General features: G+C 48.6%; 1 protein-coding gene across 2 annotated transcripts in view; it reads left to right on the top strand.

Moving 5' to 3' along the window:
• Positions 1–17,973: 17,973 nt before the first annotated feature.
• AKAP13 (A-kinase anchoring protein 13) overlaps positions 17,974–23,317 on the top strand; it is a 222,469-nt gene continuing 217,125 nt past the window's right edge. For both annotated transcript variants that reach the window (XM_080396174.1, XM_080396186.1), the window contains exon 1: positions 17,974–18,215. The gene's annotated coding sequence lies outside the window, so the exon portion shown is untranslated. The remainder of the gene's footprint in view (positions 18,216–23,317) is intronic.

Here is a 23,317-nt window from a genome sequence, read left to right as displayed (position 1 = left end):
TCAGTATCTTCTATCAGTAGGTAAAACACAAGATCTTCCAAGGAATCGGAGACTTCGAGCTTCTTTTGGTGAGCCCTTATCTGATCCCCAGCTCAGACCTTTCCTTCCTCCTGTATATGGACCAGAAGCAAGCTCTTCCAGAAGCTACAGCACAGCCTAAATCCAGTGCGCTCAGCTTGAAGCTCTCCATGGTGTGACCTGGCACATGTGATGTAAATACATTTCATCTGGAGGCACCAGGGTCCCTAATGACCTCCCTGATGACGGTATTATGCTGCCCACTCTGTGGACTCATCATCTCCTAGCGAAACAGGGCTTCCAGTCTTCTCATGCAGGTAAGCTCATCCGGCCCTTCCTTCCATGAAGGGAGTTTTCTTCACTAGAGATCCAAGAGACATTTAAAGCAACACACTTTTCATGTGGATGCATGCAAGTGAGCAGGAAGGATGTGAGCTCCTGACACTAGCAGAGCCTTCCGTGTCCTGCCAGACATGTAAGCAGATGGATTTTCCTAAGGTTTTGGAGACTAGATGAGGAAAATGAGTGTGGTGGGATTGCTGGGGCACTGCAGATTCAGTTCATGGCCTCCTTTCCAGCACTTGCTTGCAGCCTCGTCTCTGCCCCATCTCTCTAACAGTCTGAGAAGCAGATCATGTGCCAAACCCACCCCCTTTACCCCCCACTGCCTTAATCATCTCCCTCCACCACATGTGTACATCTGCCCAGATGTGTACTTGCTGTCTAAAAGTTTTACTTCCAATGCACACAATTTCTTAGCTCTGCAAACGATCAGCTATGACGTTTCTCTGTTAGCACAGCACTTCCTTACGCAAAGAGGAGAGGGGCTCCACTCCTGCTGCCTGAAATCACTGCCTTGTAGTTCGCTAGCAATCCTTGCACTATGTCATATCCACATGTAAAACATCTTCCTGGGTTCTTTCCTCCCCCCATTCTTGGATGCCTGAGGGTGCTGCAAAAAAGCTGGAGAAGCCAATTCTGAGCAATTGCTGGACATGTTTTCATTGCTCTCTTTTTTGTTTAAGGGGGGGTGGGGGGTGGGGTGGGAAAGAAGTTCTGAAAACATGACCTTTGGTTGGACCAACACACTAGGTCACAGATAGGTCTCTGGTGCCTTTTAACAACCCTTCAGCCCAAGGCAAGCACGGAGCTGGAGCCAGCCAAGATGGCAATAACTAAGCAGGATCCATCTGCTTGCTCAGGCACACACACGCCTCTGGGATGACCTGCAGTCTTCAGCAGGATCACTCCAGCAGCAACTCAGTGCATGGATGATCCAAGAGGTGGAAATCATGCCACAGAAGGGAACAGGGGACACAAGAAGAGATGGCTGATGCTTCCCGCCATGGGCAGTGCCCAGGGGACCCACTGCTGCTGCATGTGTATAGCAGGGGAGAAGAGAGAAGTGAAACAAATGTAAACTCAACTTCTTTTCGCCTTTTTTCCCTCTGTAAGCATCTAAGCACCAGTTACGTTCCTGGGATTGCTGGGTCCCTGGATCTGGAGATGCTTGTTCTTGCTGGAGCTGCTGCCTGCCAAGAGCTGAGACGCTTCTTTGATACTGCAGAGCCCCAGCCCTCATCAGAAGGAAGCATCTCATCACTGTCTCTAGCAGGGACGTGGTGCCAGCCAGTCAGCAGCCTCATTTGTTTGGAGTCCAGCCTTGTCCCTGCTTTGTTTGCTGCTTCTCATGGCAACAGACAAGCTGTGGAGAAGGTTTTTCACCCACACTCTTTACCTGATAACAGCCTTGAACCAGCATCTGTTTGCCTGGAGGCACAACTCCTTGCTGCTAGTTGGGACCTATTTCTTAGGAATTGTTGCTAAATGATGTCACTTTGGAATGAGCTCCTGTCAGGCTGTGTCTGCACTACCTAAACTCCAAAGCCGCCGAAACTTGCTGCCGCTGGTGTCCGAAGGGGTACAGGGACAACCAGAGATGTTGAACATGTAGGCTTCATCCCTAACCTCTCAGACGGCACTAGGCAAGTCTTTCTTGTTTGAAAATTGCCCCCAAAGAGAATTGGGGGAGTGGGGATGTGGGTGCAGGGGTCTGCTCGCTGCTCACCTGGGTGTCCCTGTGCCTGTCCCTCTCCTGCCCATGGGAAAGCTCCTGCTCTGCTCTCTGCTGTGACTGCGTGTGCTCCTGGGCAGGCAACGCCTCTTCTCCTCCATGGTATGTGCAGTGCCTGGCACAGCTGGGCTGTGAGATCAGCCTCTCAGAGCTGAAGAAACAGCAAAATAATAACAACAGCCGTCAGTGGCTGGCTAATCAGTGTTATCTGGCTCATCTCAGCCAGCGTCTGCAGCTGGGGCTGCTCTCTCCAGGCCAGCATCGCTGCTGTGCACCCGCTCACCCTGCCTCTGCCGCTCTGCTTGGGGCCAGTCCTGAGAGGGTAAAGCAGCACAGCTCTGGTGCCAGGGCACTCAGCTCCTTCCTCAGCCTTCAGGTCTTTAGCAGCATTTGACTTACAAATGTGGCTATTTCAAAACCTTGCATGGAGTTGATTCAGGCACAGGGACCCCTGTGACTTCTAGTTTGGGGTTAGCTTCTGTAGAACACTCAGAGCATCTTTTTAGACTTCATCTTTTCTGGCTGATGGTCGGATGTTAATAGGTACCAAAGCGCAGCTCAAACACAACTGTAGCAAAATGGGTTCAGTGAATAACAGAATTGAAGTGGGGTTGGGTCAGAGCAATGGCTTGGTCACTGCACAGAGCTGAGCTGCAGGTCCAGGGCTGCCAGCCCCTGACTGGGGGGATGCTGGTCACAGAAATGACACATGGATGCTTCCAGGTGGTGGCAAGGGGACCTTGCCCTGCCTGGGGGTGGCAGACTGTAGCAGGGAAGACCTTAAGACCCTTTACAGTGTGACTTTTTAAGATTGTGTGATTTTTTTTAAGATTGGACTAGAGAGCAGCTAGACTGCAGTCACTCTTTGGACATCTGTGTTGGGGCCGGATGAGGTTCAGCACAGCTACAAAGCACTGAGAGTCCCAGGTCTGGCCAGACCTGCCTATCTCCAATTTTCATCACCACACAGTGTCCTGTTATAACTCTTGGTTGGACGAGCAGGCCACTACTGCATCACCCCATGTTGCTGTCATTGTAGTGGAGGTAGAGTGATCTAAGTTACCATACTGTTTCTAAACCACTTCACTAGTACGTTTTGGCCCTGACCGTGCTGGGTGTGGGACCAAAGACAAACACACAGTCATGCACAGACACACACTCCTACATGCAGACACCCTTCACAGCCTCATGTTTCTGGCTGGCTGATGAACAAGGGAGCAACCGATCTGATGGAATGTAATTTAGCACAGGACCTAGCGGAGTGCAAAATCGCACCCGGTGCCAAGGACTTGTGATTTACGCTTCTGTTCCTGCAACAACAAACTGAGGCAGAAAAAAAAATAAAATAAAATAAAATAAAGCTTTGCCGCTTTGCCGGATTTTCCATCCCCTGCCGAGACGTGAAACCGAATGGCAGCCAGTATTCACAGCAACACCCATGGTTAAACGCCAGCGCTGTTGCCAACTCCTGCAATGTTATCACAAGCCTCATAGCATTTGCTTTCCTTTCTTACAGTCCCAACCTCTGGAATCATGGGATTAAGCAGGCAACTCAGCTTCTGATTTTAACAGCAGTTTCTACTCCTCACTGTTAAGAAGAAAAGCTTGTGAGTGGGACAGGTTCAAATCTACAAAGAAAATGAACCAGTGTATCTACTTCAAATCCGGTAATTTTTAAGTCAATTTTATTTGGAGAAAGAGTTTTGAATGTTTTGGAAAACAGAACTTGTTAGCAGCTGAAGGAGACCCTTAAAGGGGTAAAAAAATAGTCTCAGCTAAGAAGATGCTGCAGAAGGAATATAGACTTCTAAGTAGCCTGGGTTTTCGTTGCTTTATGTTGACAGAAAGACCAGCAAAGGAGAACATCTGGGTTCAGTAGTTAAGGTAAAGCACTTTTTGGGTCAAGAGATAACCTTAAAATTAAAAATGTGAAGACTGAGACTCCCTAAAAAGAGAATTAAGCTCAGTAAGTAACCCTGCCTCTGTCCCAAGGTTAGACCATGTGGATGGTATTGATGTATCAGTGCTCCGGAATAAGGAGTTGCAGGATCTGCATGTAAAACACCTGCCATTTTGCAATGCTTGCTGTAAGAAGCTTCGTGTTGGAGTCTTACAAAGCAGTCAGAGGGGTGGAGAGATGTCCCCAGTGCTCGCAGCCCCCAGAGCCCTATGCATTCTCTGCTCTGGCTCTCTCATTTCAATTGCAACTTCTTTGGATCTGGAGCTGCTTCAATTTTTTGTCCTATCGAGTGCTAAAAGCAACTTCAGTGCAAAGCAAGTAATTAAGAGCAATAATTATGCAGATGTCCTCAGAGTGGGGCCATCCCCTGTTCTGCTGCAATTTTTAATAATTTTAAGTTGAAAAAGCTTGTATGATCCTTGAACCCATCTACGGCTTTAAAGTACAAGATGGGATGCTTTAGAAGACCCTGGTGATAAATTGTTCCCATGAATGATGAGAAATGTTTAAATCAATAAAACGTTTGTTTAGATGCCCATATGGAGGAAAGATACAGTCTGTTGCTCTTCATATTGGATTGATCCCACTGTGTTAAATTACAGCTGGCTACAGCCCTTCATCGTTTACTGCACAGCTTGACAAGCATGTAAAATATTCACACTGAGCACAAAAATTTCGAGTGTCTGATCTCTGCATTGTCCTTGTCACTTCCTCCCAGCCAGGGCCAAATTAAAGGCTGCTTAATATGGGGGGCAGCTTGCTGCAGCTCTCCCACAAGCCTTTAGCCACGTTCCCAATATCCTCTCGGATGGCCGGGGGGAGCGAGCAGCTGGGGAGCAGATGCAGGCAGCCTTCCACACGTCTGCCTATAGCCCTAGCAATTCGGGTTTATCAGCTGCTCTGGGCTGTTGATCATAAACACATAAATATAAATGTAACGTGGACTTAAAGGAGTAGCTGCTGTTGGAAGGTGCCTGGTCTGTGCTCTTGAGAGGGTCCCAGCAGCAATGGTGGGTGGTGGAACGAGCAGCCGAGGCACTAAAACGGGAGCTGGGAGCTCTGGGGGCTGTCCCCATCCCCACCCAGGCTGGGTGATGCTGACCATGGCGCTCGCCTGCCCGTGCCTCTCATTGAAACACGGAGCGGTGTGGGATGTTCCCGGTGGGGATGGCAGGAAGAAGCCAGGAGGGTCAGCAGCAGCGCTCTTGAAGCTATCTGAAATTCAGTGGCTGAAGGACTCGTGATTCAGAGTTATGATTCTGGGTGGAAATGGATCTTGAAACTGAAGATGTGTATGGGAAAGCACACCCCACTGCTCTGTGAGTCCGTGTGTGGGCCTGTCACTCCTGCCCGCAGGCAGCACCGGCAGAAACATGGCGTGAGGCTGGGAGGTCCTTCAAGGGGAAAGGCAGCTCCCGAGAGCCCCATCACTCAGAGGTGTGCTGGTGGAAGGAGGGCAGCCCTTGTACTCCAGTCCACTTGGGTCTCCCCCCTTGGCAAGGATGGGGAGGGGGAGCATTAGGGAAGAAGCTGGGCTGCCACCTGTAGTCCTGCCTTGCAGTGTGGCGCCTGATCCTAGGCTGGCCGCAAGGCTGGGACGAGAGCTCAGACTGGGCGCCGACATCAGGAAAGCTGCACAGAAAAAGACCCGACTGCTCAGCCTCATAAAGCGTCACATCACAGGTTTACTTCAGATAACTATTCAGGAACTTGGACCAAGCTTCGTCAAACCCCCCCTCAGACACAGTTTGGATGTGCCAAACCAGCCCTGTCAGTTTCGGGGTTCCAATGAGTGCTGTCACGCATCCTGCAAAATCACTTCTTCCTTTTCCAGCTCTTGCTTTTCCCTTGGGAAGGAGGCACCTGTGCCCTGCAAAGCCTGGCCATTGCTGCAGGCAGCCCCATCAGGGCAGGGAGAAAAACGGCAAAAAGAAGCAAACCTGACATCCTGATCAGAGCCGGTAGAGGCCACTGCTGTATGCTTTAAAAATAACTCCAGGGCTAAGGTCTCTGGCGTGGTCTTCCCTCCGGAGCATGCTCCTCTCTCTCCAGCATGTTTTTCTCTCTTCTCCGTGGTGTCATGTCTTGGCTCCAGGATCCCCAGGCGTGTTGCAAAGCGTTGGGTCAGAGCCACGCTTTCTGCGCTCTGCAAAGGGGTGATGCAAGCGGCTGCATCCCTCCCTTCCTCGCCTCCAAACTCACCATCGTCACCAGACCAGCCGTCAGCAAGCCGTGCTAGTAAACGCAGGCCCCAAGGGGCTACGGCACTCCAACCCAGATATCTTTAAGACTATGTGATATAAAGAGTTTTTATAAGAAAGCAAGCAAAATGAAGTCTGGAGTCTCTCGGACACCGTAACCTCAAAAATGTGGCTACCTTGCACCAGGGCATGGTCTGCTCTCCTGCCCCAAACACGCTGCCCTCCCTGCAGCCCGTGGCACCTGCCCTTCCAGCTGGGATAATGTTGCTTTGAGCTGACCTTGTCAAAGCTTTTAACCTTCTGTGTGTTTACTAAGATGATATAAAAAAGATACGAAGTGGACTGGGCATTGAAATATATAAAAATATCGCTTCCCTGCTGCAGTTTCACAGCTCAGGTCCGTTCATATGCATCCAGTGATGGAGCAATATGTGAGGTGCCTCTGGTGTTTTAAATGGCTTGGATCTCTGAAAACGAAGCCGAGCTGTGCCTTTAGTGAAATAAACAGAGAGGTGACTATGAATGCCAGTTGCTACTCTTAAAAAAGGCACCAATGTGGAAAAATAAGTAGGGCACCATCAGTATTCTTTTTAAAATAACTGACTTTCTTTAAAAAGCTTTCAATGTGTTTTAGAATAGCTCAAAATGTGTTGTTTTTTTTTAAGAGACAGAGGGCCTTTTTCATTAGAAAATGAAAGAGGGTGTTAATTTTTCAGCAATATGGCATTTTTTCAATATCTGCCTTTTAGATTTATGAAGACAAACTTGCTCTTTGGCCTGTGTTTTATCATCTCATTACTCCCAGTACCAGGGGGAACAGAGTGCTTACAGTGAACTGGGATGGAGATGGTGTGCCCCAGTCTGTCTCGGTCATAATGAAAGTTGGCTGAGGGCATTCGGCTTGTTCCAGCTGCTGTTACACCTCTTCCTGCTCTCCAAGTGGAAATGCAGTCATCAGAGGGTGTGTATGTGTGGGGAAGATGCCTTCCCCACGGGCCCTCTGGGATCCAGGCACCGAATCAGCACTATTGCCTAATGAAGGAGCTGCTAGACGTGGATGAAAATTCAGTCCAGCTCAGAGTGCTCTCAATTTTGCCATCAACCTTGCAGGACACTTAGGGCCAGAACAGACATGAGGCTGAGGTTTACTACTTTCTGTCTCAGTTTACCCATCTGTTCTGCAATGCTGGCTTCTTTGATTAGCTATTCTAGCAGTTCTGAATGTAAGCGTTAATTAATCGCTATTATTAATATATGGGTGGGTCACTGTTCATTTCCCATCTACGTCCCTGCATAATCTCATGCCCAGTTCAAGAACTGAAAGCATGACTTCACAGCCCACTGGCAAGGTGGTGCCAAGCCCAGAAGCTAATCGCCCTCAGTTATCACTTTCCTTTCCATCCCTAAATAGAAAGAACACGTGCAGCAGCGCGAGTATTGTCTTCTCAGTTGTTTCACATAAGCAGCTCATTTCTGCAAGAGATCAGTAGCTTGCTTATCCACAGCCTGTTGTGCTGCAAATAAAAAGTCCAGTCCTTCAGTCCCCTACCACAGAAAATTCAGCCCAGAGGCTGATGCTATCGATGCTTTTATTTCTTGGGAATACTTGTAGGTTTGCAGTCACTCCTTTTCCAGCTTGAACCAGGGAGCAGCATGGGTGTACTGGGTGAAGAACTAATGTTAATCAACTGATGCTACACCATCAGTGCTGGTGCCCGGATAATTTACGCAATTTAAAAATGTTACTTCTAACTCATAAAACTGATCTTAATATGGGTCTGGCTGTTGCTCCTTTTGCAGTGGAGCACCAGAGGTGACAGTCATTCTGCCCCTGCAGCCTCAGCCGGAGGGTGTACCTTCTCGTAACAGGTTTTTTTCCCTGAGGATACCCATGAACAGCTCTGCTGAAAGCGCAGCACAAATGTAAGGCACAAGCCTGGTTTAGAGACTGTCTAGAACAAGCAGCAAGGCAAGGCGAGACGGTGGCTGGTTGGATGGGAGTCCAGGGTCAAGAAGTAATTGATAGGAAAGACACTGGACTCCTTACAAGAGCGGGAGCAAAAGAAATCAACAGCGGCAAGATCTCCTCTAAAAGCTTTAGGAAGCAGTGCTTTAGGAGGTAGCAAATTCCCTGGGGACTAATAATACTTCCTGCTACCCTATTTTTTAATTCATTGTACTTGTTTCAAGCATTGAGCTAAGCAGCTGATGCTGAGTTGCGGCAGAATTTGCACAGGGAAGGCATGTGGTGTGCACGTGCACAGAGGTAATGGCTTTACCGTGACCAGCCCTGAGGGGCTCAGAGCCAAGCAAGAGCTGAACAACGGATGCAAAGCAAATAAAGTGGTGCTGTTCTCCATCTAGTGAGTGTGGATCACATGCAAATGGCTACACGGCTTTTAGAGAAAAGGGTTTCAGGCAGGAGAGTCAGACACAGCTCTGTGAGGTGTTAGATCACAGAAATCTCTGAGGGGAAAAAAAAAAAAAACCCAAACAAAAAAAGATGGCTATTTCATTGCTTGAGATACTGAAAGTTCAACTGATAAAACACTACAAATGGATTTCAGGAAACTAACTGAACTAGCAGAAGTAGTGTGAGGGTGTGGGGAAGCTGTACACATGACCTAATAGATGTTAACTTCTGTGATCCTACAAAGCCATAGTAACGAGACACATCATGTGTATTTTCCCTGCCAAACATAACCAGGTCCCTTCTTCATTCAGTCTTTCAGCACAAACTCCAGCCTGCCGTATTACACAAGCCATACTCACGGTAAAATGTTGAAAACAACCAACACCCTTTATAGATGAGGGAAAGTGATTAGTCTAACCTTCATTCTCACTTTTATAATAATCATCACAGTGCTTTGTTCCAATGGACAGCAAAGCAGTATTGCACAAACATCTAAACCCTCCATAGTCCTTTACGTTTCTGGAGCTGTCTCCTGTCCTCTCCTATAGACTTAGGATAAATTACATCAGGGTGGGTAGTTAGATGTTTGCTAGGAAAAATTCTCAGAGGCTTTTAGGGCATTGGATTTCCAGGTTCTTGCTGCCTGCGCTAGAAGAGATGGGTGTTGAAAGCAGCGTGCTGAGAGGTCTGAGGCGCATGGAGCACCATGGGCTGTTCTCCAGACACGCAGTCGGTGCAGGCTGCGGGGGGTAGCTGAGAGGATGCTGTGGCCGTAGCGGAGAAGAGGGGACTGCCATGATTCATCTGAAGGTAATGAGAGATGAAAAAATTTGCTGCCATGCAGAGACTGTAGATATCAGCTGAGGCCCAGATATTTAGAAGGGATTGCTCTTCCACCATTAGCAGTCACACCTTGTACGATTAAATTCTGTGTAAGGATAAACGGCTCAATATCTAAACAATTATTTGCAGAAGTAATTATCAGGTGGCGTATAGAGTCAAAGTAAATGAGCAGGCAAATTCTGCCCATGAATTCTCAGCTATAAAACTGTTCTTAAAGTACAGATTATTTCAAAGTAGCCTTACATATGCGCAGCAAGATGTCTTCAGGCACAGCTGTAAACTCCTGACCCAAAACTATTTCTTTACCCAGGGGGTTCAGCATAAGCTGCAATGTCTGCTTTATTCTTCTGATTGCCACAGCAGCTGAGAGAATATCTCAGTTCCTCTTTTCATTTTAAAGATGCTTGAAAAAGGAATTGAATGTGATTACAGGAGTAACCTGATGTGGCCGTACGATGGCACAGAGGGATGAGCCTCCTGGTTTGACTTTCAGAATCAGATACTTAGTGTGGCAGGAGTGTCTGTGGTTTTAATAATTACACAGACGTAAAGGAGCTACAAATAGTTTTATTGATATTTGGATTAGTGTGTAAATCAGACTCATGATAGAGGGAGAGACCTGTCTGTTTGTGTACATGCAGGCTTTCAACAGCATTTCATGAGCCAATCAAATAAGCAGTTCCCAGTTTGTAAAGAGTGTAATTTCACTATCTTCAATGAGAAACAGCAATGTTAACACCATCCCAAGGTGCCTAATGCTTTGCAGGACAAAGTTTGCTGCAGGCACCTTTATTCCCAACTTGGTGGGAATAAATGGGGGACAGTTTCAGGGATGTCAACTTGATTCTCTCACCATGTAACACTAAACCCTTGGCTGTGGTTTAGAGTTGAACATATACATGCACCAACGCTCTTGGCTTCTGACAAACATGACAAAATGGATGCCAACATTTGGAAACACACCGCAAAAGAGAGAGAATGAAAATCAAAGCAAAGGATTCTGAAGGGCATAGTCATGGAAGAGAAACACCACCAAATCCTGTGTCCATCTGTGTAACATCAAGGGGATTTTTATATTTGAGACTTTTATTATGTAAGGCATTTAATCTCCTGTTCTGTCAAGCGATCTTGCTGGATGAGGTGCCTCTCAACTTTCCAATCTGTTACTGTAAGCACATAAGTTACTCTGCTCTCGGCTACCCCATGCAGACAGTGGGAGGAGGGAGAAGTTAATAAAAAAGGAAATACAGATTTAGCTGAAGTTCTCAGATGACACGGCTATTTAATCAGTCACAAACAAATTCTCTGGGCTCTCGGGTTACCCAAGAGAGCTGCTGCCACAGCCCCTGCCCGCCTCGCTACGGGGCAGGTACCCAATAATGTCCTGAACCAGCTTCACTGAGAGCAAGCTCAAGTGTGTCTAAGGATGGTCTAACTGCTCTGTGTTGGCAAAAAAATAAAAAAGTTATGAAGACAAAGACCTCATTAGCTGAAGTCATCTGCCAACTGTAATGACATCCTGGACACCTGTCCACACAGAGCTGCAGGGACGGAGGGGGCTGTTTGATTCTAATCTCTTTCTTGCCAGTCCGATCAGTTCTGTCTCTGTTTGATCTATCAGAGGTTTAAATGGCCAGTGCGATGGGCTGCTCCGCAGCCTGCAAGGCTGGAGATAAGTCTGCAGAAATACCCAGCTGACCTTGGAATGAGCTTTGCTTGGATTTGCTTACAGGTGGTGATCAAAAATACTGTATGACGGCTGCTGGATGTGAAATAGATCCCTTCCACACAAAAGCACATCAGTGTGTGTTGCAAAACACAACTTACCCAGCCTAGGATGCCAGAGATGCCGTATTCCATTCTTGACACAGTCGATGTAATGGACTTCTTAGCCCAGGCTGCTAAGAAATGGCTGAGAAGCAGACTAGCGTTACAGGAGCGAGAGGAGACTCTGACAAGCCAGAGTGGCAGCCCTGCGGGGTGTCCATCTCACAGCATGTCCCACATCCCCGCTGCTGCAAATAGCCAGCTGAGCCCCGGCTGCCCCTGGCAGCCAGAGCTAATGCAGCCAAAGGGGATGGGAGAAGTGATGCTGTTAGAGTGGCTCTCCTGGTCTGGGGAATGTGGAGCGAAGGGAGTCCGTGAGCCTGGTCTCTCCTCAAGAACGTCCTTTGGCAGTGGGGGCAACCACCCCACCGAAGCCATGTGTTGTTCTTATATATTCAGAACTAACTTTTCAGAGGAAGGGCAGAGGGAAGCAGTGTGATAATAGAAGTCGATGACCAGTGGCACCTCATGTGTCATGACATTACGCTTGCTATGCTGGATCATATACTTCATCACTGCATGCGTGCACAGCACCCAGCGAATGTCCAAGTCCCCACTGTCCCTCCTGGCACTAGGATTCGTGGCAACGTATCTGTGGTTTCCTAGGACCCACAGGACATTGGTTTGCATGGTGAAGCACAGGGGCATGGTGAACCACAGGGGCATGGTGAAGCAGCTTTCTTTTTCCCCTCTTGAGAACTGAAGTTATATTCATCCACTGCCACAAGAGATCTGCACTTGTTAACAGGCCAACTGTTCATGCTGCTGAGCAGAGATGTTCAATGGCCTTTTGTACTTTTTTGTAGTTTGGAAGTGTGTTAAGCTGAGGAAAAGCATGGAGCGTTTTTGCTGACCCCTGTGCCCATCAGCAATTCTGGTGCAGAAGTACTAGGACCATCTGGTGGGTGTACATCACCTTGTGGAGCTGAGCTGACTGGCATCAGCTATAGGACTTGTGTATGAGAAAATGGGGCTTCATGACATGAGAAGAGGAACTTGCTGGCTTCCTAGCACTGAAAATCTCAATAAAGGGAGTCTACTCCGTTCTCAAGATATGAAGCCAACTACCACAGTCTGCTGCAGGTACATGTCGTAACACACAGGTGTTGGCAACACAGCTGGTGGGTGGCTGATGATGGAAATTCAGAGCAGTTTTTAAAGCAGCTCATATTCAGCCCATAGGTTCTGTGAATATGCCTGAAGTCCATGGTCCGAGATGTGAGTTCTCAAGCTGCACCTGGATCTCTGTAAAACACACATGCTCCCTGTTTGCCTTTCCGAGCAAGGCGTCCCTTTTGTACTTCTTTTTCCTTTTGGCAGGTTCATGAACATCAATAGGAGAAGTCTGGGCAGGTATTTAACGCAAGGATATGAAAGGGAGACGGTCTTTACATGTTTAGATAAGCTCGAAATACCAGCCATCACTTATGGGCTGGCTATTGGTTCCCAACACCTGGAGGACTCTCCCCTCTCACATTCTGTAGCCTGGGAGGTCTCATCCAGCCCATGTACACTTACAGCGAAAACCTGAGTAGCAGGAGTCAGAGATGGAGAACTCACGTCCTAGGCAGAGAAAATGATACCCTTGCAAATCTGTACTATACATACAGGTTTGGCCTGTTTCATCCTTTGTAATATTTGCAAGATTTAAGCAAATATTTCTAAGTGACCTAGATGTTGACAGTTTCTCTTACTGTCTCACACAAAAAGCAAATACACCCATCAGCTCTGGCATTGGTTCAAGAGAAGCCAGGGATGCCATATGCGTTCACATCCTGGCCACACGTGGTGATGGCAATAAATAATTGTTTGCAAATGCATGTGTTGCTTTCTTGATTAGTTGCTTTACTGTGGGATGTGCTGTATTGATTAATTTTAATCTACTTTGTATGTTATTTAGATCTGAAATTGAGCAGAGCGCAGGGGATGGGGAAACTGCTCTAATTTTTAGGGAGTATACTGTATTTGATTAATTTTATAGCCTGCATTGACCAAAAGCTTTTATCCTGGTCTGCTATCAATTTAACTCTCTGTGTTTGTCATTTTTTACTCCTGGGGTCCCACATAATTCAGTTTAATAAATTGATATGATGGATGTTTTCTGATACTTCAATAAAGCCTTTTGGCACAGATTTGCCTATCCTTTGCTTCGCACGTAACTGGACAACAACCCTCGCTGAAGACGGAAATAGAAGAGTATTCAATTAAAAGATACTGAAAAGAACAGGATGGCCAGAGCAGACGCCTGCTAACAGTGTCCTTTGACAAAGCATGAAGTATAAAGCCAAAGTGCAAGAGAAAACCACCCCAGGAGGCTTAACGATAACAGTGTTCGCAGTCTGCAAGTCTGCTTTCCTCCCTCGCTTTCTGCTCTATCGAGCACCTATGCTACAGGGCTGAGCGCCGGGCGAGCCCACAGGTATGGCTTTGAGTCTCTCTGCTGGGACAAGCAAACACTGTCAGATCTCCAAAGATGTGGCAGAGGCAGTAAGAGGCTGTGGGAGTTATTATTGTTACAGTTACTGTTATTTCTGAGCCCAGGCAGGAGTGCAAAGGGGATGAAAAGTCACCTTCTTTGCAATACCCCTGCACACGCCTTATCCCTGTGGGATGGCAAAGCTGATTGTGGAGCTCTTCTCACTCTGCCATTGCTTTTATTTCTTGTTTCTGTGTTAACTGCTTGGAAGTGGCAGATACAGACCCAGCGAGGCAGCAGGTACAGGTACAACACAGAGATCACCAGGTGATTTCATTGGTCTTGAGAATATTTAAAGCAAATACAATGTGAAATAAAATTATTTGTGCCTGTCACAAATGCATGTGGGTGTGGTTCTGCTGGGGCTGTCAGCAGAGATGTTCCCTTACCTGTTTTCAGGTCCTTTAAACATTAGTAACTGGAAAATTTTGACCAGAAGAAAAAGGCAGTGCTTATATCAGGGCTTCCAATGATACATGTAAGGGGGACTTTTGAAGGCGTGGTGTTAGCACAGCTTATCAGCACATGGAGGGTCCCCAGGAGCTGCAGAGATGGATCTGCTAGATGTGGCCCACCGATTGAGCGACTAATTAAAATGACATTTACATGAGCAACTGATGAGCACTGCCTCCCAGAACTGAGAAATAATCAGAAGAAGCAGTGGTGAGCAGCTGAGGTACGTGGTGGGTGACAGCTAGGTACAAAACGAGCTGTCCTGCAGACAGAAGTCTAGCAGACTTGTCCCACCAAAGCGCCACAAACTTCCCACAGAAGTGTGGAAGAAGAACCCAGGGAAATGTTCTTTTTAAATTTTATTTTATTATTATTTTATTTATGAAAAAAAATCATTAATTTACTATTGCAGGTCGTAAATGCTTGTTGTTTGGGTGGTTTTTATTGCAGTTCCCCCAGTCCTGGCTATCTCCTGTCCTAAGGGCGAACTCCAATACCTGATGATTGTGACATGCTAAGAACTTCTACATGGTAACCGAGATATATTGTTTGCAGGAATGGGGAAACTTCTCCTGAAGGCTGCTCCTAGCCACAGCCCATAAATGCAGCAAAGATTGTACAATTCACAGGACTTTAGAGATGACGATAGCAGAGTTTGAAGAAGAAAAATGAGGGTAAAATATCTTCAGATGTAGCTGCTGTTATCTACCAGGCACTGGCTTCAAACAAGAACAAACACAAAGAAAATGCCACGTGCTGTTGTCAGCCACATTAACGCTCAGTGTCTCAGTTTTGTAGCTGCTTAAACATGATGAAAACAAATCTTTAATAGTTGCTGCTTCCATCATTACATTGCACTCTGTTTTCTATTCAGTTGCAAGGACAGCTAATTTCCAGCAAATGGGAACAATGAGCTCATATTGCTAATTCATGCCACTACACACAAATGTTCAGATTATGTTGTGCAGATCCAAATTCCAGTCTCATTCATGAGTGCAACTCGCACTTAAATCCAGTTCCCTAGCAAGAAGTAGGGAGCCCTGCAGAAAAGCTTGTGACAAATTAAAACCTGAAAGAGGCAATGCAAGAACATCTGATATATTTTATTTCTTTTTTAATAGTGTTTGAAAAGCAGACCTGGATGTATGGCAAATGGTGAAGCCCAGGGGAACCAGTGTCAGAGACGATTTGAAGGCAAATGATTTCTCAGGAGGCTGGCATCCACAAAGCTGCTGCACAAATTTCCCTTCATCTGCTGCCTCTCTTTTTTGGTTTGTGGTTATACGTTATACGTGGGATATTCTGAGATAAAGAATTTGGGGGTGGATAACAATTTAAAGACAGAAGTAGAGTGCAGACTGCGTCTTGGGGAAAGGAGAGGTAAGAAGGTATATTAAGTGCTGCTGAGAGCAGGAGCTGAGCGTCTGAAGTGGCTGATACAGGCTTTTTGTGGCAGATGCTCCAGGTCTCTGGTCCTGGGGCACCAGCAGCCCCCCCACAGGCAAGGGGGACCTGGGCTCAGATCTAAATTGAGCCACTGTCTGACCCCCTGGTAGTCCGGGGAGCTGTCTACTGGTCTCACAGCCCTGCCCACCTTTGCCAATTCCCTCCTTAAGCCAGCACCTGGCACTCTGGGGATATGTGGGCAGCTGGAGAAGGCTACTCTGCAGGAAGTATTTCTGATAGGAAAAATTACACCTTCTTTGCCTGTGTTTTGATTCACCCTCCCTGACTGAAAGGGTCATAACACCTCTGATGAATGGGGCCCATCTGCTGATCCTCCTGCTTTGGTGCTAAGCTGCAGCACCATCTTTCCTCAGTATCTTCCATGCCAATTTCCTTGCCTCCTGGTCTAGAATATTATGACTGTGCCTTGCTGGCAGATCACCTTTGCACCTCCATGCTGAAAAGACTCTCCAAAAGCATTTCCAAACTATTTGCAAGAGCCGCCCATGTGAGTCTGTATGCATGGGCATGCATGCAGCCAGCATAAATTCAGCGGGAGGCTGAGCCCTCTCTTTGGGGCTTCTGATCGCTACAGTGTGACTGGAGAGCCCCCAGTGTGACTGGGGAGCCCCTACAGCAAAACCAGGGCTGTGTGAGCTCCGGGCAAGGCAGCAGGAGGCAGGTTGACACGCCAGGCTGGAGCTGACAAGCAGAGAAGAAATGTTCCCTTGATGGACAATCAAGAGGGTAGAGCTAAAGATCTCGGTGTGGTGTGTGTGTTATGGAAAATTTTAGGTATCTGTTACCGGTTACCATGCTACCTCGGTCAGGATTGCCTCAGATGCGATGAGGTAGGCTGGGCTGGGCTGGGCTGGGTTAGTCATTGTTTGGTTGAGACTGGTAGGGGACACGGTTTCTGCGAGATTGGCTTTTCACTAGATGGTGCTCTTTCCTGAGCCATCACGGTGCCTGACCCCTCTTGTTGATTCTGGGACCTTCCCGGTGATCTGCCTCATAAACCTTTCTTAGAGGGGTGGGAGAAAGGCAAAAGAAAATGTGTTTCCAGCATCCCTGCTCTCATTTATCTCACCCTGTTGGAGCCACATAAGAAAAACTACTGCTTTACATCCTGGTTGAAAAGGGTGTACAACGCTGGTATGTTCCAGCCTCCAAAATGACCGCGTGCACAAGCGTTGAAACCATTTTTATTATTTCAGTTGATTTAAATGGAATCAACAGTGCATATTTTGGAAGACAATGCCACGTTCACACACGGGGTTTTCATACGCACCGTATGCAGTGTTGTTATTTCTGTTCTACCTGGAGAGAACACGATGTACGGGATTACCCGCAGCCTTTGCCCAGCGCCCTTGGCCAGCAGCAAGGTCTCTTTGGAAAGGATTGTAAAGCATTTTTGGGGTCGATCGCCATGAAGTGAGGCTGGCCAGCTGCAGTGGGGCAGGACACATACGTTAAACTCGGTGTTGTGACTGTCTCTGTGGGCACAATCACGCGGGCAGGGCCAGGGCTATCGGGATACATGTGTGCGCAGTAGGTTGAGCCCAGTGGAAGCACCGGGCCACCACGCACAGGCAGGGCTTCCAGCAAAAATGGTAACTGACGGCAAGTCACCACCACAACAGATCATGCCTGTTCATTCCCAGGGGCCTCCTCAAGCCCAGCCACACGCGGACCACAGGCCACATGAACTCCTTTGCTAATGGTGGGTTGCCATTTCCGTGTCTTTCTGGGACAAGGCGTGGGAACGGTGTGGGACATGTGCCTCCACCAAATGTACACACCTGAGGAAGCGGGGAAGGGGGTGAGGAGCAGGACCAGGCGGTGGGCTGGCTGGAGGGCTCAGGTGGAGCTGCAGGACCTGCGATGGGTGCGCATGTGCCGCAGATCCCGCCCGTGCTCGGGGCGCTGCAAGAGGCTTTATACCGAGGTGCCGGAGGTGGGAGCACGGGAAGCGGGGTCCCGAGGGAAACAGGCCCTTAAGGCCGGAGTCGAGCGCGTGGGAAGGCAGCGTCCCCCTCTGATAAAAATAAACTGGCAGCGTAAAAAGGCGCCCGCGTCCTTCCACGCCAGCGGCGCGGCCGGTCGGGCCGGCGGCCGCATCCCCCCGGCAGCCGGTGAGCGGGGCGGGGGCCGCGGCCAGGTGACGGCCGGCAGGTGGGGGACCCGCGATCCGCCGCGCCCGCCCGCCTGCCCCGGCCCCGGCGCTCGGCGGCAGCGGGGCCCAGCGCCCCCCACCCCCCTCCGCCCGCTGCCGGGCCGGCCCCGCTCCGCGGCGGCGCATGCGGGCTGGCGGCGCGGCGCGGGGGCGGGCACGGCGGCGCCGCTCAGGTTGCGAGCCCGCAGCCCCCGGCCCTCCCTCCTGCCCGCCTCCCCGGGCGGAGAGCGCCCGGCCCGGCCGCCTCTTCCCCCCTCCCCGTCCCCTTCCCTCTCCCTTCCCTCCCGGCCCCGCTGCCAGGGGCGCCGCCGCCCGCCGGGCCCCCGCGGTGAGTCTGCCCCGCCGGAGTTGGGCGAAGGGGTGGGGGAAAGTTTGGGGGGGGCGCCGGCGGGGGCGGAGGGGTGGTCTCCTCCCGGGGGGGGTGTGTGTGTGTGCGGGGTGCGGGAGCCCCCCTTCCCTTCCCGCGTCCTCGCACGCTTCCCCCGCCCTTCCTCCTCCTCTTCCTCGGGGGTTTTTCTCCGCGCAACTTCGCGTGGAGCCGCGGCGGGCGGCCCCTCTCCCCCGGCTGCCGTTACCCCCCTCCCCGCCTGCCGTCACCCCCCGCCGTTTGCTCGTTACTCCGGGTTTTCGGTTTGTTTTCGGTGTTTTCTGGCGCGGCTGCTCCCCGCCGCTATTGTCTGCGGGCCGGCGGTGCGCGGCGGGCCGGGGCTGGGGCCGGGCGCGGCGGGGGGGCGGCCCCGCTCCCCGGTGTGTGCCCGGCACCCCCCGCCCCCCGCCCGGCCGGGCCCCCGCCGCTTCCCGGCGGTGGGAATTACTGATGTCCTGGTGGGAAAGAAAAAGCCCGTCCGGGCTCGCTGACGCAACTTTGGATCTGTCTCTGTACTGCACGGAAAGTGGCCGGGCGCCCTGTCAGAGCCGCCCGGCACGGGCTCCCCCCGGGGGCTGAGGGGGCCCTCGGGGGTCCCAGGGGGTCGTTGCCCTGGGGCCCGGCTTGTGCGTTCACTCTTTTGCTTGAAAAGATAATTTATTTATTATTTTTTTCTTCTTCTCGAGTGGTGATGCTCTTTTGAAGCGAGCACAGGAGTTTCTGGACGGGGATGGGGAAAGGGTGGGTGTTTCTTAACGTGGGGATTGTTGGGGGTGATGGATCCACCTTCTGTGCCCGTGTTTTCCCCGCAAGTCTATAAAGGAGTTGGGATTAGCAGAGATCAATTTTGCTGACCTCTGTAATTGGTTCTGCCCCAGTGTCCTGTACGGGGCTTCACATCAGCTGGAGCTCAGGAGTGGAAAAAAGTGATTTTTAAAAGCTTTTTTTTTTTTTTTTTTTTAAGAGTGTGCTGTACCAGTTCTGTTGCCAGTGACCAGACAGGGACTCGATAAAGGGATTAGAAATGCCGTGGTCCTGTGGAACAGTTGGCCGCTGTGGTGTTCTCTGTAATCTTTGTCGGCCATAAAACTTTAGGTACTCATGGAGATATGCGATGCAGTAGAAATATGTAAAGCATGTAGCTTCAGAGCTGAGTTTAGACAGTTGGTCTGAGATCCGTGAATGTCTTGTGTGCTGGGAGTTTTGGCTAATGTAATCTAATCAGTTTTAAAGGGCCAAGCTCCATTATTTCTGTTGGTGGCAACTCTCTTCAGCTTAAAATCAGTCCCTTGCCGGGTGTGTGTTTCATGTTTTGTACACCCTTGCCGAGCTTTTGTGGAATTGCAAAGGTGAACCAAGTTCCACATAGTTCCTTAAAGGTAAGGTACTAATGATTCGTTTATTACTGCGTTAGAGGAGGTGTATTTTTATACACAGATACCTTAGTGGTGGGAGTAGATTGACGTTAACCTCATGACATCCGTGCCCGTGGATGGAGGCTGCAGTCTGTACTGAAGGAGCATTCCCTCAGAAGGCACTTGCTGTGCTTCGGGCTGCCCTGGTCCAGGCTGTCATGTTCCGTGGTGGATGATATCTTCCTGGGGCACTTGAGGTTGTGTTCTTTTTTTCTTTTTTTTTTTCTTCTTTTTTTTTTATTTGTTTGTTTTGTGGGAATTTTTTTTTTTTTTTTTGGTTTTTTACAAGCCTGATAGCAGGGTAAGGGTGCGTTAGGCGAGGTGAGGATCATCTGGGCATGTGTTGTCTGTCCCTTGGCATGAGTTCAAGCATGTACCTATCTTCCGCATTCATGGGTTGAGCCTAATACATCTCCTGTCTGTCCTTGCAGCGCTGCCTGGCGCAGGGCAGACAGGCTAGCCTGGGGCTGTTGCTAGAAGGGCACAGATGCTGAGTTCTGCAAGGCAGGCAGGTTTTGTAGGTAGCCTGAATGACGAGTCTCCTGCAGGTAGTGTGGATGCGCCGTGTTGTGTGACGGCCTTCCAGGCTGCATCTCCTGCACGGCTCCAGTGGCCAAGGGATGGCTGGCATAGCCCGAGAGGTGAGGACACTGCGTGTTCAAAGTAAGAGTCCAGCCAGGGACTGCAGCCAGAGTGAAAGGCAGGGGCTCGATGTTCCTGATTTACAGCTTCACGGCATCAAAGGAAGAAAATGCAGTTAAGAAGTCAAAGCTTCTCATAGAAGCAGAGCTCTGCCAGGTACTGTCCGATGATGGATGTTTTTAAACAGAGTCTACAGAGGGAAACTCTGAGACTCAGGTTTATGCAGAATTCGCTACTAATCTCTCATCAGGATATACTTCTGAGTGAGCTGTGTTCTGGTCTAGGGTACGTGGTATGCTCCTGTGCTAAGAGGAGGATTAAGTACTGTTAAAGGAATATGGTTGTTTTATCCAAAGCATGAATTAAGGCAGGGCTCAATAAATTATACTCGAGGGAAAAAAAAAAACATTGCTAGATTTATTGGTGGTATGGACACGCTCCTGTTTTACAAAGGCAATGGGTGCTGTCATATAACTTTGTGCTGGCATAAGTTTTAATAGATACTACTTAACAACAACAAAAGTTAGTAGAAGTTATCGTGCCTGCTGTACCTAATTCTTTTCCACTCAGTTTCCAGGACACCAATGTATTGGGTTTCTCTGCCTGGTATTTGGTGGTGATCCACTTGCCTATAAAACAGTCCTTGAAGCAGCTTGGAAGCTTTTCTACTTACTACTGTAGCTGGTTATCTCTGCAATCTACTTGAGTGCTATTAAATGTTGTTTCTATAAGGGTTCCCCACACAGGCGATAAATAGCCTGAAGTAAACTTAACCACACAGCTGATTAGTATGGGGGAACTATTTGGTTTTGGTTTTGCTCTACTGGTAGAAGGCAGTGTTAAGAAGTTAAAAACTTGAGAGAAAGGCTCGGGTAGCGCAGGAGGCTGAACAGGCATGATATGCCCTCCCTGGGTAATCGCGGCCCCGTGTTTTACCAGCCTCCTGGACAGGGAGTTGGCAGTCTGTGCCGTTTCCAGCCAGAGGATAAAGTAAGCACAAGCAGCATCGTATCTGCAAGCACACGAAAGGCTGGATGCGAAAGCTGGGGTGGGAAGCACCTTGCAGCCTGCAGCTTGTGATTCCTGGGTGCTGCTCCGTGCCAAGTGCCCATGTGTTTGCTTGTTTGCTTGCATCGATCACCTGTCAGATAGATCAAGGTAACGAGTGACTTTCTGAAGCAACTGATAGCTTTGGGTGTAGGTACAGTTCTGCTTTGTGGCTAAGGGGTTTGACGTGGGGGGGGATATAACCCAGTTGGGAGCCTGATTCAGGGCTGGCGTGTACCACCTGAACAGTCATTTCCAGGAAGCATTGCACTTTTTCTAAATCAAAACTTGTTGTTAAGAGCGTTTGATACAATGGGATTTTTATGAATAGCTTAGTCATGCTTCGCTTTTTTTCTCCTCTAAAACAGCTGTCAACAATCTTGCTGTGGGGAAGGAATCGGCCACTCCTCGTACTTGCTGAATAGTGAAACGCTTCCATCGTGGTGTTGCAGCCTGGCATTGCGCTTAGCTGCTTTTGGGAACAAAGCCGTGGATGTGGCATAATGTCGTCTTTTATTTATTTAATTTATTTGAAACCTGCCTTTCTCCCTTGCAAATGACGTTTATGCAGATCTAGAAGGCAAAGCACATCACTGGGAGTTAGCTGGTTAGTTACTTTGGTTAGCGATAAGAAAATATGATGGCGGTGTGCCAGGGAAGGCAGCTATGCTGGGAACTTGTTGCTGCAGTCAAGCTATACAGATCTTTTTCAGAAAGATTTATCTCTATATATTTATGACCCTTTGTCACGGAAACAGGGTGACTCCTCTGTTGATGTCTACATGACAAATGCACTGCGACGCCACAAATCCTGTAAGCGGTTTAATGCCCTTCTAGAGACCACTGATGTAAGCATACAACAGGTAAAAGTTTTTCAGTGTCATCCTAAACTCCAACTGCAATTTTGGGATCCCTTTTGTGCATCAGTGTAGGTGTAAGCAGCCTCTTCCAGTTCCCCAGCTGGGCCATGTGGGTCTGTTCAATGAACCAGACAAGGAAATGGGTTCCAGTCAGGAATACATTATCTTTTTCTGCCGTTATCAATTCATACCTTGGATCGGTTCAGCAAAATAGTTCCTCCTTTATCTGGATGAGTTCCCTGACTCATGTCCCTTCGTGGTATCGTGAGCAGCTGCTGCAGCAAAGGCTCCGGTGCTTCCACCATGAGAAAAGCTCCTGGAGCTACACCCTGGGAAGTGCTTTTCCGATTGCATTCTGAAGGCATTTGACTGTGGTGCCCGTCCCTGTTTTATAGCATGTGAAGATGACAAGGGCGATAGATGTGTTTCTAAAATAAGTCAATGACTTAGAAGTCTTAAGTGTTTCCTTTTCAAGTTCTGTAAGATTACAATTATTTCTATCTAAAGATGTATTTTCTCTGCAAAAATAGGCCCTGCATTTTTATAATATTTTTTAAAAAAATTCTTTATAAACATTTTAGGTACACTTTTAAGTTGTCAAGAAACGGGAAGAAAGTGTAATCACAAATATTTTTAAGTAGTCAACAGTACTTAAAGAGTGCAGTGTGATGATATGTTGCAAAAACTAAGCTTTAATTCTGTTGCAGCTGTAATGGATCGCATGTTGTGACACGGTCAGGCAGTCTAATGACTGTTTTATATATATTTTAAAATAACCCTGAAAAACAGATGCTGTAGAGTTTATTGGGTGATTTTTATTATGGGTGAGAAAAAGCTAAATTCCTCGCTGGTGTAGCCATGTACTTCTCGCAGTTCAAACGCTCAGCTGTAACAAATGCGCACTGGGAGCTTCTCAAATGTTGTGCATGGGGTTAGAGTAAATGTAAGGAAAAAATACCCCTCAGACGACTGTCAGTACTTCCTACAGCTCTTGTGTTGAGGGTTTGAAATCTATACAGTATATTCCACGTGTGTTTTGTGTGTGAGATTGGGTTTGGTGCCCCTAGGCAGTCTCCTGTGGGGTTTCTCACCACTGCGA

This window comes from Falco punctatus, assembly GCF_963210335.1.
Source record: "Falco punctatus genome assembly, chromosome: 7".
Classification (NCBI taxonomy): domain Eukaryota; kingdom Metazoa; phylum Chordata; class Aves; order Falconiformes; family Falconidae; genus Falco; species Falco punctatus.
This window is presented reverse-complemented; position numbering and strand designations above follow the sequence as displayed.